This window comes from Canis lupus, chromosome 10 (genome assembly GCF_048164855.1).
Source record: "Canis lupus baileyi chromosome 10, mCanLup2.hap1, whole genome shotgun sequence".
NCBI lineage: Eukaryota > Metazoa > Chordata > Mammalia > Carnivora > Canidae > Canis > Canis lupus.
The window spans coordinates 40,963,042-40,982,752 of NC_132847.1; the positions used below are offsets into that span (position 1 = coordinate 40,963,042).

General features: G+C 39.2%; 2 long non-coding RNA genes and 1 pseudogene across 4 annotated transcripts in view; all 3 read left to right on the top strand.

Annotated features, from left to right (window-relative positions):
* The window catches only part of LOC140641507 (uncharacterized), a 210,235-nt gene that overhangs the window by 75,751 nt on the left and 114,773 nt on the right, over positions 1-19,711 (top strand). The gene's annotated exons all lie outside the window — the stretch shown is intronic.
* Positions 12-19,329, top strand: LOC140641506 (uncharacterized). Of its 2 annotated transcripts, XR_012038020.1 has the most exons (5): positions 12-265; positions 7,700-7,910; positions 8,433-8,492; positions 17,732-17,971; positions 19,151-19,329. It is a non-coding gene; the product is annotated as an uncharacterized lncRNA (long non-coding RNA). The 2 variants fall into 2 exon arrangements; XR_012038019.1 differs by lacking the exon at positions 8,433-8,492 and having other exon boundaries at positions 19,151-19,327.
* LOC140642050 (small nucleolar RNA SNORA70) lies at positions 1,504-1,628 on the top strand (annotated as a pseudogene).

Sequence of the window (19,711 nt, forward strand, 5' to 3'; positions counted from 1 at the left end):
GGCATCACCTCTCTCTTCTGCATCCCTTGTTCTGGGAGAAGCCCGCTGCCATGTTGTGAATAGCCCCATGGAGAGGCCTGTGTGATGAGGAAGTAAAGCCCTCCTGTCAATAGCCATGTGAGGGAGATTGGAAGCTGATCCTCCAGCCCCTTCAAATGACTACAGCCACAGCCAATGGTTTGACTGGGACTTCACCAGACACCCTGAGCTAGAATGACCCAGCTAAACTGCTCCCAGATTCCTGACTCTCAGAATCTGTGAGATGGTAACTGTTGTTTCAAGCTGCTAAATTTGGGGGATGTTTGGTATGTAGTAATGGGTAGTGAATATACTGCCCTTGCATCTTGCTTCCCACAACATCTCAGTGTCATGCCAATTAGTTCATTATTCGTTCATTGATTCCCTCATTCATTCCATGAATGTTTGTGAATTCCTTGCTATGGGTCAGGCGATGTAACTATCTTCAGATTCTCACTTTGAGGAGCTTACAGTCTAGTGGTGGACATACTAAGGGCAGACTAACCGTGAAAATGCTGGGTGCATCTTAAATGCCACCATGTGGTTTTGATAGAGAGCTTTGGGGACTCAGAGGAGGGAATGCAAACTTCCACCCTGGTCACAGGAGAGAGGGATGTAGGGAGGAGATGGCACTTGACTGGAGCCTTAGTACTAAGGTATGATGGCTTTGTCCTGTGTCAGTTTGGCTAGGCTGAACTACATTCCCCAGACTTCCCATTCTCCTATGTTTCTAAGGCACTAGGAAGATTCTCCCTAATGGCAGAAGGGAAGCAGCAGCCTTCTGTAGTGCACATGTGTCACTGCTGATCTGCTAACTCACCTTGCTGGTGTGGTGCAGCAGCCAGGCCTGTGATTGCTTAACCTTACCCTCCTTTAGCTTTTCTGACTTCTGGGCCAGCCATATTTGTTTAGCCCTGCGATAAAGGGCTTTGGCTTCTAAGGAATACTCTCCTCACTAAGCTGAGAGGTGAGAGCAGACAAAGTTTTGATGTTTCCTTGTGCTTAGGGTTCCAGCCTTCCTGCCTACCTGCCATGTGGATGTTAAGCTCCAGTCTCAGATGACAGCCTTCTAGAGGTTGCTTCACCAACTCCCACAGTTGTGTAAACAGTTGCCTGTGACATACATGAGGTCCAAGGTGAATAGGTGAAAAGAGCTCATTCAAGGCAGAAGAACAGTATGAACAAAAACATGGAAGGGAAAATGTAGCACTAATACAATTCTTAACCACTGGCACACCATTGGCACTGATTTATTAGAATAAATGCTGGTCTCAGCACTGACCAACCACAGTGAATGGTGGCACCAACACCAGCCAATCAGAACAAATGCTGGCTGTGGTGCTGAAACAGGGTCTTCTGGGGTTCTGGCTCTTCTCCTTTTATTACTGAATTATGGAAACTTAAGACATCTGAATGGATCTTGAGGTGGTTAAGGGCATTGGGCTATCAAAGATGTGACTATTTCCCAACTGGAACAGAAGTGTTTTATATTTTAATAATTTGTGCTCTTTCCTCATGGGGGTCCAGTGTATAATGGCTGCAAATAGTAGCCTCCTCAATAGTATATGCAGCTGTTGATTGAATTTTCTTAAGGGACCTCAGAGATAGCCCTTTCTAGTGGACATTGATGTCTGACCTCATGCTACTCCCAATCCAGGCTCCAGACAGGTAATATTGGGCACCTTTGGAAAGCCTCAGCGTGTAGTGGCCATGGTCAATGTTGGCCAAGTCATCATGTCCATCTGTACCCACCTGCAGAACAAGGAACTTGTAACTGAAGCTCTCTGCAGAGCCAAATTCAAGTTCCCTGGCTGCTGGAAGATCCACATTTCCAAGAAGTGGGGCTTTACTAAGTTTAAAGTGGATGAATTTGGAGCAAGGTGACTGAAAAGCAGATTATCCGCAGTGGTTGTAGGGTCAAATATATCCCTAGTTACGATGCCCTGGACAAATGATAGGCCCTGCACTCATGAGAACCTCGGTACTACTCCCTTCTTATTCATGTCCTCCAATAAATCCTACATGCTGTCAAAAAAAATTTTTTTTTAACAAATTGTGCCATCATATTGATGCATTCCAGCTGAATGCCAGCTCTGAAGAAAATACCCAAGGAGAATGTGATGAAGAGCAAACTGTTTAATGTGACTGGAACCTTGCCTGGCTTGGTGTGTGGTTGTAGTTTTAAACTCCAGTTACTCAAGTCAATGAAATTGATTTAACCTGTTGTGTCTTATGTGGCTGTAGTCAAAATAGCTATTAAAACTGTTCCATGGAGAAATGCAATTTAATCCAATTATAGGAGACCAGGACCCTATCCCTTTACTGAATGAGGGCTCAGAAAACAGGAATTTTAGCCTCTATTCTGGTACGGATGCACCGTGTGTGATCTGGCAAGTCACTTACCACAACTCATCCTGGAGCTACAAAGCAGTGACTTTACTTAGGCTTTCCTCTCTGCAATTTTCTAGAGATCTGGAGCACTTTTCCATTGCTTAAAACTATAGCCACTAGTCCCTTCAACTCCGGAGTCAACACACCTTTCACTCAAAAAACTAGCTTTGTACTTTACTGCCTTACCACCACAATTTTATTCTGGCAATTACTTGATAAGAGTTGGTCCATTATTGCCTTTTTCTCTCTAGCTAACATCACAAGTATAAGTTTATCCCTCCTTTTGATCAACTTGATCTCTCAGCAAACTATTTACCAGGTATTCCTTTTATACCTCATAATATCCCCTGGTACTTAGAAATCTGTATACAGCAGGTAACTATTAAATATTTAAATGTTCACATATCATTTTGGTTAAGTTTTCTAGGTCCAAAGGAAAGTCAAGCAGGACATTCTAAACTAAAATATTTAAGGGTTTTGGATTGTGTACAACTCTGTGTTGTCTCTGCCTCCCTTCCACTAGCATGAATAATTAAGAATAAAGTTGGACCCCTGTGTGTGCATGCCCATAATAGCATTTGTGTGCATATAATAACGGTGTATAAATTAACTTCTTTTGCTGCAAATGAAAGGCAGCCTTGTTCAACGATGAGTAAGTATGAATACTAAAAGCATTTCAGCATCCTCAGAGCCATTAATATCTCTTGGATAAGCTCAGACTATAAGAAATTACTATTTACTATTCAAAAAAATTCAAATCATGAACAGAAAAAAATAATACAGTCAACTCTGAGATACTTTAAATACTCTTCTCATTGGAGAGTTAGGGCATTTGAGAATAATTTGCTGCATTTGAAGACCATCCTCACTAACAGAAATGTCACTATCAAACTGTCCTCCTGGAAAATGAGATAAAGGTTAAACGTTCTGTAGAGAAAAATCAACACAGGAAAATACTGGACTGTAGTTAAAAAGAAGCTTCTAAATTCAAACAAAAAGTAGGTCTGCAGATTGACAAAATGATGGTGTCTCAATGTGATTGCTGAGAATATGGAATTTTGAATACAAATTTTTTTGCTCTCAAGCAATTGAACTAATAGAAGAAATTACCAAGAAAAAGCTGCCCAGAAAGTACTATAATAAAAATCTTAAGGCTTTTGCAATTACCATGAGGCAACTTTTCCTTTATAAGCCTGGAAATTTCCCCAAAAATGATGGGGTAGGTTTTTTAATCATTTCCACTTGCCTTGTTTTTGTATTTAGCAAATATATATATTTAATTGAATTTAAATATGCTTCCTACGACCATGAGTGAAAAAAAAATTAACATATACACTTAGCATGACCTTGGGAAGCATGCAAAGCAGAACAGAATAAGAATTTGTCCTCCTCATTCTGTTTCCCTGGAATAAATCCTAGGTTGTTCCACTGTTATTAAACCATTATTAAGTAATAGTTCATCTGCCAACATTAGCATGAATAAATTTCTCCTCTCAGTATAGAAAGCAATTCACTACTTTATTTTTCTTAAGCACATCCAATCCTTCAAGAAGTGCACTTGTCCACTTACACATACAACTAGGTGTATATAGCTCCTAATTCTTAGCAAACTTCTCATTCCCCAATACAAAAAAAAAAAAAATGTCTCCCTCTATGCCAGTAGGTTTAGTCAGAATTGGTCTTCTGAGTCCATATTTTGCCTCCTGTAGATTTCCTTTCATAAAGAGCATCACAGAAGCTTTATTCATTAGCATTCTGAGTCGGTACTCTAACGTCGGGGTAGCTCTAATGCAATTTATCTTTAGTTCATCCCATGCTTCTTAGTTCTTTACATCAAGCCCCCCTAATCATGCTGAGGATAAGTGAGCCAATTGGAAAAGGTTTTGAACCCTTGGCAAATTTCACCATCAAATAAACCAAAATGCTATAATCTGTATGCATTCTTCATTATGAATTTCTACCACCTGCTTGCTGAAGCCACAGCACAGCGCCACTCATAATCACCATGCAGGGGGCAGCATTAGTTAATGTCATTAGACAAATGTTGAGATCTTCTTTTGCATGTTCATTAGCACAAGGTGGGAAGGAACTGCTAGATACAGGCGTGGAAATTTGGGGGCGAACTCAGGCTTGTACATTATTTAATCAGCCAACTTCCTGAGCACCCATGAAAAACCAAAAAGGCTAGAAGTCCTTTTCTGTTGTTTTTTTTTTTCCCCAGATCTGTTGGAGACAGTGTCCATTTTCAATTTCACTAAAGAGAGGTGATCTGTAGTAGCTGTGTGGCATTAAGCAAATCACTTAACCTCTCTGTGACTCAGATTCCTCGTCTATAAAATGGGGATGATAATTTTATCTACCTCATAATGTATTAAATGTGTTAATACAGATAAAAGCACTTTGAACAGAGAGCCTGGTGAGCTATTATCATCCTTCTCCGCCTCCTCATCTTTGTTTTGTTAACTGAGCTTTACATTGTTCCTTTAAACACACTGGGGACCCCACAGTGCCAAAATGGGATGGCAGAGAATGATTGGACTCTGAAGCACAGCAGCTTCTCTTGTCTTTTTCTTGTTTAACCTACATTCTTGGAGCACTTCCTAAGTGCCAGTCAGTATGCTACTCTCTTCACAAGCATTCTCTCATGTAAACCTCCAAACGAGCCTAACAGGATAGACATTGTTATAATTTCCATTTTATAGATGAGAAATTAGAATTTGGAGAAGTTAATTTGCTAATAGAATTAAGCTCCACAGCCTCTAAGAAGTGGATGGATTTCTTATATGTCACACTAACTTTGGTTTGAGACTATAGTCACCTAATTATGATAAAAAGCCTAACTGAAATGAACTTTACCCCTCATGTAAAACACATAGAGGAGTTAAGGCTCAGAAAAGTCAAGGACTTCACCCAAGGTCACACAGCCAGTTGTGACAGGCCATGACCCAGGATATTTGCAGGGGGCCCTGCCCCTACAATGCACTGCTTTTTATCTTTGTGTTATTTTACATAATTAATAGATCTCTTCAAGTGTGGAAATACTTAAAAGTATGCATTCCTCTCAGGGCATGAGCTTCTTCAGCAAGGAAATCATATACTTAAATGGAAAATTAATTGAAGGGAGAAAAGAAATACTTGGGATAGGTTTTTTATTTAATTTAAACTTAGACACAATTGCTTTAAGTGAGCAACATCTTAAAAGATGATATTAAAGTCATACCCCAGAAGCCACAAATATGATAATAAAAGGTTTACAGTGCTTGTTTTACTAGACATTCTTCAGCTCCACATTTCTTTCCTGTGTTTATAACTAGCATGGAACTGAGGGAATTAAGTACAATATTCTTTCAGCTTCTCTAAGACATTTCCGGCTTTAAACCTGAATTCCTTATGGCAGAGAAAAGGGAATTCCCTGTTCCTGCATCCCCCCAGTCATTGCTGTGCGCGCGCACACATACACTTTTTCCTCTCAGAATGAAGTGTCCTCCTTTTTTTTATCTCTTCTATCTCACAGCCTCCACACCCTCCCCCAAATCCCTCCCCCCACACCTAAACCTCACCATTTGGCTCAGTGACCTTCTCTTAAGATCAAAGTCAAATGATAATTTCCATGAAAATCAAAGTTATGTCAGTCTCACTCCATCTTTCTCAGAAAGCCTGGGTCTCCGGCCTATGAAAAATTAAAAATTCCACACTTCCCCCTCTCCTCAGAATGAAGCTCTCTGTTCCCTCTTCCTTTCTTCAGGTGTCTCTTCACTTCAGGCACATTACTGCTTTTCTGCAGAGACTTTGATAGAAACTTTCAGCATCAAATTCAAGATCTAGCTGCTTTTCATGTCTCTCTCTTTCTAAGATAAGCAATGCCTGTAAGGCTTGAGGTGAAGGTGGGAAAAGAGGATCAGAAAGGGGTGGGAGAGGAGATGCAATGGGGGTGGTAGGAAAGTTCTATTTAGTGACTTCCTGTATGTCAGGTATCACTGTACCAGTAAGAAACATATTCCTATTTTACGGGTGAGTGGTCTCAAGTTCACAGAAATCACTTAAAAGTTACCAGGTCACAGAGATTGTGAATGGTCTGATTAAAATACTAGCCCAAGGCTGTCTCACCTCAGAGTCCAAGTTTTGTGCAAGGATATGAGGTCAGTGACATAAATCTGGGGAAGAGTGGAAGGGACTGTATGCAATGCCATGATCCCACCATTACACACCTTCATGCATCTTTATGATGAATTATTCACCTGACCTTGTTTAGTACAAATGATGGACAAAAAGCAAGTGCAAGCTAGAGTGTGGACCAGGACTCTGCCCACTGTCAGTGCCCCACCTCCCTCCATGCACAGTCATACGTATGTCCAAGTAACTCCTTTATCGCAAGGGGATTCGGGAGGTTCTGATTTTGCTCTTAAAGCAGAAGGGCCCATTCTGAAATCATTGCTGCTGTCTAGGAACCTTCCCATAAAGTCACTAATTGGAGAGTTAACTGATAATAGGAGGACTTTATACTTCCCTTTGACCAAGATGTCATCTGAGAAGTTTCACGCAAGTGAAAATTATTTTCCTCCTTAAGAAATGGCGATAATAATTCTGTGCTTAGTTAGGAAATGCCTTCAGAAAGGAAATACAGTATTTTTTCTTATTTGAGAGGAAAATATCAAATAACTAACACAGGAAATCTCCCTAGAGTCTACCTCCAGTAAGAAAGCTCATTTTATATTTTGCAAGTTTTATGAGAAAAGCATTCAGCTCTAATAAGTAGCTATTTGAGTATTATTCCTTGTGTGTGAAATTCATTTGTTGAGACTAGCATAATACCATGGGATGAAGACTGGTCCCAATAGGAGCTATAAGTCATCCTAGGGATTATAACATGAAATGTTCAGATATCCATTATTAAAAATGAATGTTTTCTTTTGCTACTTTTCTGCCTACTGGGGAAAAGAAAGAAAAGTACCCTACAGATTCCATTAAAACAAACAAACAAACCAAATCCTAGAGTGTATATTCAATAAAATCTTGGCTTGACACTGGGTCCTGAGTTGGTAATATGAATCAGCAAGTGGTTTTCCTGATCTGATTGGACAGGAATATAAAGAAATGGAAGGAAGGCAAAACAAGCATTTAATGAGCATGCTACCCTTGCATATTGCCATGTAACATTGTGGTGCTGTTTCCCTACTGCCCTGAACTTAGCTCTGTGACCTGCTTTGGCCAATCGGATTCACAAATGTGTTGCAAGTAGAGACCTGAGAAGTGTCAAAGTTCCCACTTGTTCTTATATTTTCTGCCATAGCCAGGAGAACATGTCTGTGTTAGCCTGCTGGAGGATGAGACACACACAAAACAGCACTAAGTCACCCGTCACTCCAGCTGAGATGATCCTAGATCAGTCAACAACCAGATGATCCTCCCACACATTAGCAAGTCCAACCAAGACCAGCAGAATCATTTAGCTGAGCCAAGATCAGCAAAGCTTCTAAACACACCTCTCAGATGCATAAGCGGTAAATGTTTGTTGTTGTGTGGTTTGTGGTAGTTTGTTATGCAGTATTATTGTAGCATTAGATAATTGGTACAAAACCCACAGTTAGGAAATAGTTTCTGGATATCAAAACATATTGTAAGTTGTGTTGCATGTTATATGAAAGCAACAGCAAAGATTTGTGTTAAGATAGACTGTAGCCCTGTGTGGATAAACCACAGCCAGGTAAGAAGGAGGATTCTCATTTAAAAGGTCAGCACATGTCCCTACCAATCACTGAAGGAAAAGGAGTATCTCTCCAAGTGGAAATGAAATCTAAGTGTAAGGGTCATAGTCAGGTAAGTGCTATGACAGGATCTCTCCTAGGGAGGAGATTTTGTCTAGGAGAGTATTTCTCTAAGGTCCATTCAGAATGACTTCTGATTTGTGGAGACAGAACAGAAGCTGAGAAGTGAAGGGTTCCAGGGTTTCAGTGATGATGATGACAATGATGATGATGGTGGCACATGACACTTTCTTGAGCAGATTGCTTATTTTGTCCCAGGTGCTATTCCCAGCTCTTGATATGTATTAGCTCATTCAATCTTCATACCAGCCCTATCAGGTAGGTATTACTTTTTCCTCATTTCATACATGAGGCAATTGAAACCCAGAGCTATCATTAACTAACTTGTTAAAGACTGATAAAGAATAGAGCTGGGTGGTCACCGATTTGACTTATGGCCCTCTATGCCAAAGGACTATGGAACCATACATCAGATAAGTGGGGTTGGACCAGACTTAATACTTTGTAAACTTCGTTGTTGTTAGGCCACCTACTCTGTTTCTGACTCTGAATGGGAAGCAATTTCCTCCCCTCCCCCGTAAGGCCAGTATCATATCATGGTGGCAGTGGGCAGGGAATAAGTAGAGAGAGCTGGAGTGAGAGAGAAAACAAAAGAAAATCCCAATGGGAAGGTCAAGTTGGGGACAAGAGCAAGTGCCCTCAGTCAGGCGCTTTATCTCACTTGCTTTGGCCAGGATATTCTCTACCTGATGCTGATTCCTTAGAGGCCTGGGGTTTAATTTTATGGCAGGGACTAGAATTTCTTTATGTTTTGAACTTACTAGGCACTCTTCTAAGCATTTCACATACATTATACATTGAATTCTAGCAACAGCCTTTCAATGATTAAAGATATTTTTATCCTTAATCTTAGAGATCAGTGTGATTTGAAATGGAGTTCCTGTACTGATGACAGGCTGTGAACTCTTTTCAGGCCTCAGTGAGATGAGAAATTAAGATGAAAAATTGTGAGTAGGTGTTTAGAAACTTTTAACAATTAGAGCAATGTTTTGCCTGTTGAATCTAATAATCTAAAAAAATGTACTCCATATGTTTATGTTTTCTATTTCATTTTCCTGGTAATTCATTTTAATTCATTTTACAAAAGTATTTTTCCTCCAGTGGATTGGGTATTTTAAAAATAGAGTTTGAGAAACACTTCTGGATAATAGGATTGAGGCTCAGAGAAATTAAATAACTTGCCATGGTTTTAGTTGTTAAGAGGCAGAACAAGCCTCAAACTCAAGTCTTAATCCAATGCTCATCAAATCATTTTATTTTGATTAAAATTAACATCCAAGTTGATTAAGACCATGTCTGCCTGCATCTGCCTATTTAAACAATGACGCGAAGTTTGATTTTTGGGAGGCTGGAAGGAGGTTGGAAGGTACTAGGCCTTTCTATTGACAGTCAGTCAAGTACTTAGAGAGCACAGAAATAGGACTTGAGAGCCGAACTTTAAAAATCAAATTGGTGGGGATCCCTGGATGGCTCAGCGGTTTAGCGCCTGCCCAGGGCGTGATCCTGGAGTCCCGTGATTGAGTCTCACGTCAGGCTCCCTCCATGCAGGGAGCCTGCTTCTCCCTCTGCCTGCGTCTCTGCCTCTCTCTCTGTGTCTCTCATGAATAAATAAATAACATCTTTTAAAAAAAAATCAAATTGGAGGCTACCAGTGTGGACATGTAGTACACATAGCGATGGTATGATTCTTACAGCATCATTTGGAAATACCAGCACAGCTTTTTTTCCTTTGCTCTTTCTGCAACTCCCTCAATGAGAAATGTAGGAAATACATAAAATTCTCATTTGAGAAAAATTGTCTAACAGATCCTACACTCAGTGAAGCAATTGATTTTTGTGGTCTTAAATTCAAAAGCATTTCTTCCTATCATCTGTTAAAGTAAAACTGTGTTTGATTACAGCCAGTAGTAGTAGATCTACAAGGCCTTTTGAGCCAGACACACCCACACTTAGGTCCTGCTTTTGCCATTTTCTTGCTCTGTAACCTTGGCATCAAGCTAACCTTCCAGAAGTTTTTTTTTCTCATTTGTAAAACGTGAATAATTCATACCTCATAGGATTTTGAGATAATTTAATAAGGTAACTCATATAAACTGCTCTCATCAAGTATGAAGTAAGAGGATAATTACATCAGATGCCCCCAAACCAAATACATTCAACTAGCTTGTTTGAGACCCATTCACATGCTGTGGCTGTACAATCTCAAAATAATTAACTAAAAGATTTTTTTTTAAATTTACTTATTCAGCAAGTAGGTTTCTTTTCAGCAAGGAGTAAAACAAGGTCATTTGACTCAATTTTAAAAATTGAATTAACTGAATAGTTTGCATGTTTTGTTTCCATATATAGTGAGTCTAATAATTCAGGATGATATTCTGGCTTATTATACACTGCAAACTGGATTCATTAAATTTGTGATGTATTCACTTTTATAGATTACTAATAATATTATCTCACAGGGATATTGGGAGAGTCAGATTATGTAGTATGTAGTTTCTGGTACATGATAAGCCCTAAATAAGTGTATTTCCCCTGCATTCTACCTTATTTGCAGTTGCTACTGTTTTTAGGTCAATGTCATTTTATAGCATTTAATTATGTGCAATGATTAGCACCTTGGTGGACTTTTTTACTTCAAGACTTAACAGAATGAAATTATTTGTCATGAGAAGGTGGAAATATATTTAAATAATGATTTAAAGCCATTATGAATTTGCCTTAAAACCCGATGGTGAAAAAAAACCAAACCCTATGGTGAGGGGTGCCTGGGTGGCTCAGTCGGTTAAGCATACTTTGGCTCAAGTCATGATCCCAAGGTCCTGGGATCGAGAGCCTCACATGGAGCTCCCTGCTCAGTGGGGAGTCTGCTGCTCCCTCTGCTTTCAGTTTGTGCTTTCTCTCACTATCTCTGTTGCTATCTCTGTCTCTCTCAAATAAGTAAATAAAATCTAAAAAAAATAAATAAATAAATAAAAATACCCAAACCAACCCCATGGTGAAAGTTCTCCAAACAAATAACAATAAAACCTCTGTGGTAAATGATTTTCATGCTCTTCACTCCCAACTAGTTTTTGAACCAGCCTGGAGCCTTTGGCATTTCCTCAGTAAGTGGGCCCTAAGCTGTGTCAGCAGTGCTGGTGTACCCTTTTTAGTTTTGCCTAACCTTTAATCATTCCAGTATTCTTTTCTGAACAAAATAGAAACCTGGGCTTTAGATCATTAATTGATTTTCCTTGTGACATCCTGGGGATCTGAAGTCTGAAGTCTCCTTTGGGAGCTTGTTTCAGGTGATACTGGAAAGGAATTCAGAACACTGTAAAGGACCAGTTAGAAAACCAGCTGCAAACGTTGGGTAACTTTAGTTCCATCCTCTGGCCATCACTTTGGTGAAATCTATAGATTTTAGATCCTTCCAGAGCACACATAATAACAAGCTTGCAGGATTATTTAAGCATTAAATGAGATTAGCTATCTAAAAGTACTTTCCAAACTATTGAGTATGTACAAAAGATATACGAAGTTCAAATATTGTTATTTCATAGGATGCTTTTGTTTCTCTGTGGTTCCTTTATGGGCACAAGATGGCTGCTACAGCGGGATGTCACATATTTATTTATATGACCCTGTCCCAAGCAGGAAGGATTTTCCAGAATTTTCTTTCTTTGTATCTGGCAGGAAAATCTTTCCAGAAGCCCCCCAGGCCTGCAGATTTCCCTTAAGTTTTCATTGGCCCAAACTAGGTCACATATTCATCCCTAAGGGAGGATCATAGAATTACCTCATTCCAGGCAAGGAGAAACAGGATTATCATGATTGGTTTAGGCCAAAGGGACACAAATTGTCTGATCTAAAGATCTTTGATATTTAGCCTCTAGTCTTAAGAGCCTAGTGTAGATCTTTTGGGGTCTCTTACCTCTTGGCTCCTAGCCTGCTTCCATATAAATACTTCTCTTATCTTAACACTCCCTGGACATCCTTGATGTATACACTGATTTTTTCTCTTAAAATATACTTTTCAATGAAGGATGTATACAATCTCAAAAAAAAAAAAAAATCTTTCAAGTGTGCCTGAACTCTGCTACTTGAATTATTCCATGTATGTCTCCTTCTCTGTACCTCTTGTCCATCCAGGGAAATATGGAATTGAAGAGAAATGATGAGCTTTGGAATAAGTTGGACCAGAGTTTGAGTCCTAGCCCTATCACAAATTTATTAAGTTATGGAAACTCTTTGGACCTCCATTTCTTCATCCATACAAGGAATATAAAAATGTCTACTTCATAGGACTTGGTATGAGAATAGAAAGTACCTGGAGGCCAAAAGAAATGATCCATTTTTTGTTATTTTCATCAAGTCACACATCAGTTGCTATGATTGCTCTATCTCAAAGACTGGCCAAATTTTTCACTCAGCTCACTGGGATTGAAGACCTGGATTTTGATGACTTATCCTGATTTTAACATTGTACTCCTTTAAGGGCACATTTATTGCTTCCAATACTCTATTCTTTGCTGATTGCAGTACAATTCTGGATAAAAGGTACTCAGGTCCTATGCCCTAGTGAAAGATATGACAATAATAAATGCTTGTGAAAATAAAAATGTGGGGCAGCCCTGGTGGCTCAGTGGTTTAGCTCTGTCTTCAGCCCAGGGCCTGATCCTGGAGACCCAGGATCGAGTCCCATGTCAGGCTTCCTGCATGGAGCCTGCTTCTCCCTCTGCCTGTGTCTCTGCCTCTCTCTCTCTCTCTATGTCTCTCATGAATAAATAAATAAAATCTTAAAAAAAAAAAGAAAAGAAAAATGTAAGATAAATTCAATAAACATATAAGAAAGATCAGCAGTTGTAGTCATAACAAAGACAGGACAGGTGGCTAATTGCAGTGGGTAACAGGCTTTGACAACTTGAATAGCAACAAGGACAGTAAAACTTCAAAAGACAACATCATCCAGTATGGTAAAAAGAGCAATTGAAACACAGAGATCAGGAGGAGACCATGGATCAAAAGAGAAAGGGACTTGGAAAAAAAAACAAAAAGAAAGGGACTTGGGCATGACCCAAGTCATTCCAGTAAATGAACTATTGAGAAAGATTTGGAAGCCCAAAAGATATTCCTTTATTTTTTTTTTAAGATTTTATTTATTTATTTGGGGGGGGGGAGGGGAGTGGCAGAGGGAGAGGGAGAGAGGGAATCTCAAGCAGACTCCCTGCTGAGCTTGGAGTCCCAGTTGTGGTCTTGATCTCATGACCTCAAGATCATGGCCTGACCCGAAATCAAGAATGGGATGCTTAATTGACTGAGCCACACAGGCACCCTTTTATTTCCTTTAAAAGATAATGAAACACTTATAATTAGTTGTATTTGTTTAATTTAGGTACATAGTCAATTTGTGTTATAAACTTTTTCATGGTGTATTGTTTATTTCATTTTTGGATTTATAGATCCTCGAAAGAAGCCAGGTAACATCTAATACAGTTCAATCGGGCTCTTGCCACTGAATATCCCTAGTTGTGTTCATTTGCACTCTTACCCTCACAGGGCTAAGGTAAGGTAAAATGTCTCACAGATATTTACCTGCTCTCCTCTGTTCTTGAGACAATATGTTTAGTGCTTAACCTAGGAACAGAAGCACAAGACAGATTGGTCATTGTCATCAAGTCCTTTTGTTGACATTCTAGACTGTCTACTTGGGTTCTACACATTGCCCCATGTATGTTGTTGAATTTACTGCACACCTGTCCTTGGCTAATCTAGCTTACTGGTTTCTTGGCTTCTGCTTTGCCCTGACCCTATGAAGAGTAACTTGTTTTGTTTTGATTGTCAACCAGAGTCTTCTATATCCCACTTTACCTTCCTAGGGAAGATTTGCATCTTATGGTTTTAAAAGTCAATGTTTCTTTTGACTTTAATTACCAGTAATGTAGTCCTTTTTCCACTCATCTTCAGACTTGTCAGCCCCCTCCATAGCTTTTATGGCCTCTTCCCAACCAATCCAGGGAACCAGTCCTCTGTGGATCCCCTGCCTTGGGTCTCTGTCTTATCTTTAGGTCTCATTCCCAGTTCCAAACTCTGAATTTGACTTGCTGCTCCCTGAGTGCCAGTGCCTCCCCAAATCCTAAGCTATTTTTTGGTTCAGCTTCATTCTTGCGATAGTGAGAAAACTGAGAAGGGAAGAGAAACCAGCATGTCACCGCATTTTTCCACTTTCTTGGGCCTCATAGTCCTAAAGGAAAGGCTCAACACTCCGATGGTGAGGATGAAGCTTTACCTCAAGAGGTTGTTTAGAAAATGCTCCTTTCTGTGTCATTACTATACTCATCTCTCCCTAAGTTTTTTACAAAATGTTTTATTTATTTGAAAGAAGGAGAAAAAGAGAGAGAATGAGAGCATGAGCAGGGGGAGGGCAAGAGAGAGAAGCAGACTCCCCGCTAAGCAGGAAGACCAAAGCAGGACTCCATCCTAGTACCCTGAAATCATGACCTGAGCCAAAGGCAGACACTTAACTGAGCCACCCAAGCACCCCTCCCTAACTTTTAAAATAAGTGTAACCCCTAGGTCAGAATATCAATTTTATTTATATGGAATCTCAAGAGAGGTAGCTTTAATTTCATCAAATTTAAATGATGATAGTAACAGCAAACTTCCACTGAGTACTTACCCGTGATAACGAATATATTCATCACTCCAACCCTCTGAGATATCATTGTTGTTATCCGCAATATACGTATGAGGAAACTGGGAAATAGAGAGGCAAAGTAACTTCCCCAAGATCAGTTAGCAAATGACAGCCAGACAGGATTCATACTTGTGCATTCTGTAGTCTGAGGTCTTAATTGTTATGTCTCATACTCTAGATCTTTGATACGGTCCTTGGTATAAATAATTAAATAAATCATAGAGGATATGCAAATTATGAATCTTGGCAGGGATTTTTCTTTAAGTTTGGAGATTTAAAAAATTTTTTGCATGTGAAAATAGGTAATTCATCCTTTAGTCAAAAAGGAAGACGCATGGAGATGTGCAATGATACTCTGAGAAGCACATAGTCCTATCTGTAGCTTGAAGTGTAAAGTCATTTATAAAACTTAGATGATTACAAATACAAAGGTGCTCTGGTTGCCTTCAAATTGCAGGAAAAGTGGGGGGGGGTTTAGTTAGAAAGGTAAGTGTGTGATACTATTTTCAATGCCAGCCCTTCCCAGGAATGCTTCTTTTAATAATTATGATGGTTAATAGCAGTCATAACAACATATATTGATATATATGTTATATATAGTGTTTTACAGTTTATAAAGCATACCTCCATGATTTACTTCCACTTTGTCCTCCTGATATTTGTTTGCAAAATGACAGGTCAAACAGCTCATTTAATTAAATGAGCAAGCTGAGGAGTAAAAAGATTAAGTGACTTGTCCACAGTACACTGATATTGGATGATCACAGCAAGATAAGTTCCCTCACCACAAACCCTCAATCCAGGTGCTTGTTATTAGACTAGGCAAGTCCCAAATATATAAATTTAAATGAGCTTTTAATAACTGGAAAATAATCATTGGACTGAAATATTTAATAGCTAACTGAAACACGATGATAGAAGTTTTTCATGTCTCCAGAGGTAGTTCACATCACTGTTATTTTATTTTATTTTATTTTATTTTATTTTATTTTATTTTATTTTATTTTATTATTTTTTTCACTGTTATTTTAGACTTACTTTTATACTTTATATGGTTTCTTTTCTGTTACTAGAGGACATAATATTCTGAGTTAACAAACAGAAGTTGTTTTCAATGCAAAACAAAAGAGGGATCTAGACTGTATAAAGAATGCCTACAAATAATAATAAAATACAAGACACTCAATAGGAAAATGGAAAAGCAATTAAAAATGGAAAACTTAAATGACTGGTATATAAAACAATGTTCTAGCCCACAAGTAATCCTAGAAATGCATCATCCTCATCAGTTTGGAAAAAAATTAGAGAATTCCATGATGTCATGTGTTGATGAGGACATGGGTGTACGAATCTTCACACACAACCGACAGGAAGATGAATATTTTGGTTTTGCACCCAGTTCTGATTCATGGAGGTGGGGCACCCCCACACCTCCAAACAATGCTCTGACACCAGCTGGTGTCCTACCATTTAACTCACTATCACAAAATAGTGTCAGATCCCTCAGGGTAAGGCATCACTTCTATGAGACAATCTCACCACTACTACCACCCAACCCCACTTCTGGCCAATGGCAAGCTCACCTGTGCTTCTTACCAACTGGGTATATATAGGTCAGAGAGCCTCACAACCCCTTCCTCAGCTTCAGTGAATTTGCTGGAGCAGCTCACAGAACTCAGAGAAACATTGTTCTTACTAGATCACTGGTTTATTAAGAAAGGATGAAAAAAAAAAAAAAAGGATGAAACTCAGAAACAGCCAAATGGACAAGATACAGAGGGCAAGGTATAGATAAACACAGAGCTTCCTTAATTACGTACACCACTCCCACAACCCAATGTGTTCACCAACCCATAAGCTCTCCAAACCCAGTCCTTCTGGGCTTTTATGGAGGCTTTAATTTATAGTCCTAATTGATTAAATCATTGGCAGTTGGTGATAGTTTCAACATCCGTCTCTTCTCCCCTCCCTGGAGTTCAGGGCTGGGACTGAAATTTCCAGAGCTCTTATCACTTGATCAATTCTCCCTGCAACCAGCTTCCAGCCTTAGGTGAGTACCTAAGGTTGTCTCATTAACGTAACAATGGACACCTCTCTCTTCTTGTCCAAGAGGAAATCTCAAGGGTTTTAGGAGCTAGGTGCTAGAACAGTGGAAGAAGACTAAATATATATTTATTCTAAATCACAGTGTTCACAACAAACTAGCATTGCCATTCAGGAAAGTAGTTATTGGTGAAATTAATATATAGTACTTTATACCCAGCAATCCTGCTCTTGGGTATGAATCTTAGAGAAGTCCTCAACCAATCTGTAAAGGAAAATGTGTAGGGCTATTCCTTGCAGTGTGTTACTGAGGTTGGAGGTGACTCCAACTTTAGTGAGTTCTTCACTAAAGGATTAGGTAAGTAAAATGTGTATCAAATGCATTTGACAGGGGTCCCTGGGTGGCTCAGTTGGTTAAGTGTCTGCCTTCTGCTCAGGTCACGATCCCAGGTTCCTGGGACTGAGCCCAGTGCTGGGCTCTCTGCTCAGCAGGGAATCTGCTTCTCTCTCTTCCCTCTATCTACTTGTGCTCTCTCTCTGTTGAATAAATAAAATCTTTTTTAAAAATGCATTTGATAGTGTATAATGACCTTGCTAAAAGCAATAAATACATGGAATTACAGTAATAAGAAATAAGTTTCTTGAATGAATGAAAAGATAAGTTGAATGAAAAAAGATTTAGATTTCAAATCCATTTGTTTAAATCATAAACACATTCACAGTGGCATCTAAATACCTTCAAAGGCACTCCCCAGCTAAATCTCCTCTTTGTGTTTAGGCTTTTACAAAAGAGAGGGGGTCCAACTACAAATACCTGCTGCCTTCTGCCCTACACAAATCCCCAAAGCAAGGCAACATCAGGGGTCCAGCTACTTGCCTGAAACGCAAGAGAAAGAGAAAGATTCAGTAAATCAATTCCAAATTATTATCTCAGCATAGCATTCCAACTCTTCTCTACAGAAGGAACTTGCACCCATGTTCCTGTCTTCTTTTCTGGACCTTGCTGCAGAGAAAAGAGGTACACACAACCAAAAACATACTTAAATACATTCAAGTGGGGACCTTGGGAGAGGCGGGAGAATGTGAATTGAGACAGGGATAAAGAAGAAAAACAAGTAAATCCAGAGTGGGACCTTGCTTTAGCTGATGATGGTCATGGGTCATGAACTAAAGAGAAGGACAACCTCTTTCCTTGACATAACCCCCAGGAGAATCTTATTAATAACTTAAATTTCCTGCCAGGATAGATGGATAGGTGCTTAGAGGGGGATTTAATTGCAGAGAATAAGAGAATGGGCATTTCTGCACTTTTCAGTTTGTCAAATAAAACTCCAACTTGTAATAAATACATGTTTCTATTCATAGCAGAGTCATTTACTAAGCTGGTTTTCCAACTTTATAACTGTGTGTAATGCCCTATATAATACTATGTCGCCATCTGTATCATGATCATTTGATGCCATCTTTAGCAAAAGGATATAGGAGCCACTTTTATCAGTTCCTTAAGAAGAGAGCTTAGAGAGAAATGATAAGTTTCAGTGCAATGTTGTTCAGAAATAACCCCTAGTTGTTATCTTTAGCTTGCTTCAATTACCAGTTTTTCTTTGAGTTGAAGACTGTTACTTGGTAGAAAGAGAAAAAATGCGACCCTAAGATAATTTCTATACTCTTAAAAAAAAAGCCTTAGGTATGGCGCAGGTGGTGATAGTAGATGAAGAAAGAGGATAGTGTCAGTGCAACCAACCAATGTTATGATTACCAAGACAAATTTGAGGAAAGGAAAGAGCATATGTTCTTCCAAGTATTTAGCAACTTTAGAAATATCAGTTGTTCCCCCAGCTACCTTTACACAAAACAAAACAGACAGATACACACACACATCTAATTCTTAGGACTGGGGTAATGGAGAAAATGAAAAATTCTCTGAGTTGCTAGAATGGAGGTTAGTGAAGAGAAAAGCTATCTTCTTGCTAATGAGTGAGTGGGGAGGTGGGGGGAAGAACGTTAGCAGAGAGAAAGAAAAGGGTAGATGAGTAGCTCTACTGAATGAAAGAGGCAAGTTTTTCTGTACACTGAGGAAGGCTTTAAGGCCAAACCAGATCATAAAGTATCAACAAAGGTTCAGATATGTTCTGTGTGCTTGTGGTGACATGTGTATGCTCTCTTTTTAAGTGGTAAATTAGATCTTTGTCTACAGGTTGTGAAGAGCAGAGGAGTGAGATAATGATCCCAGGGTACTGTAAGTAACTGAAAAATCTCTCTGGCAGCTTTTCAGCATCTTTTGCTTAGACTTGACATGACAGCCTGTCCTGGCATACTTGGGATGATTTAGAATGGTGCTCTCAGACTTTTATGTGCACATGAATCATCCAGGAATATGATTAAAAATTCAGATTCTGGTTCAGTTTGTCTGAGATGATGCCTGCGTCTTTGCATTTCCACCAATTTCCAAGTGGTGCCAATGTTGCTGGTCCTCCAGACCACATTTTGAAGAAAGAGCAAGGGCCTGGAACACACAGTCACAGATATACATAGCTATTTATAGATGTGTAATATATACATATGAACTGGATACACATATAGGTGCAAAGAAAGACATTCATTCATTCTTTTAGACAACAAATTTTGAGTACATTTTTTAGGGTGGGCACTGTACACATATAGATATGCATATGAAGAACATCCAGATAACACACTTTAGGACTGGACTGATCTTTGTAAATGGACCTTAAAATTTCAAAGTATTTCTTTGGTTTCC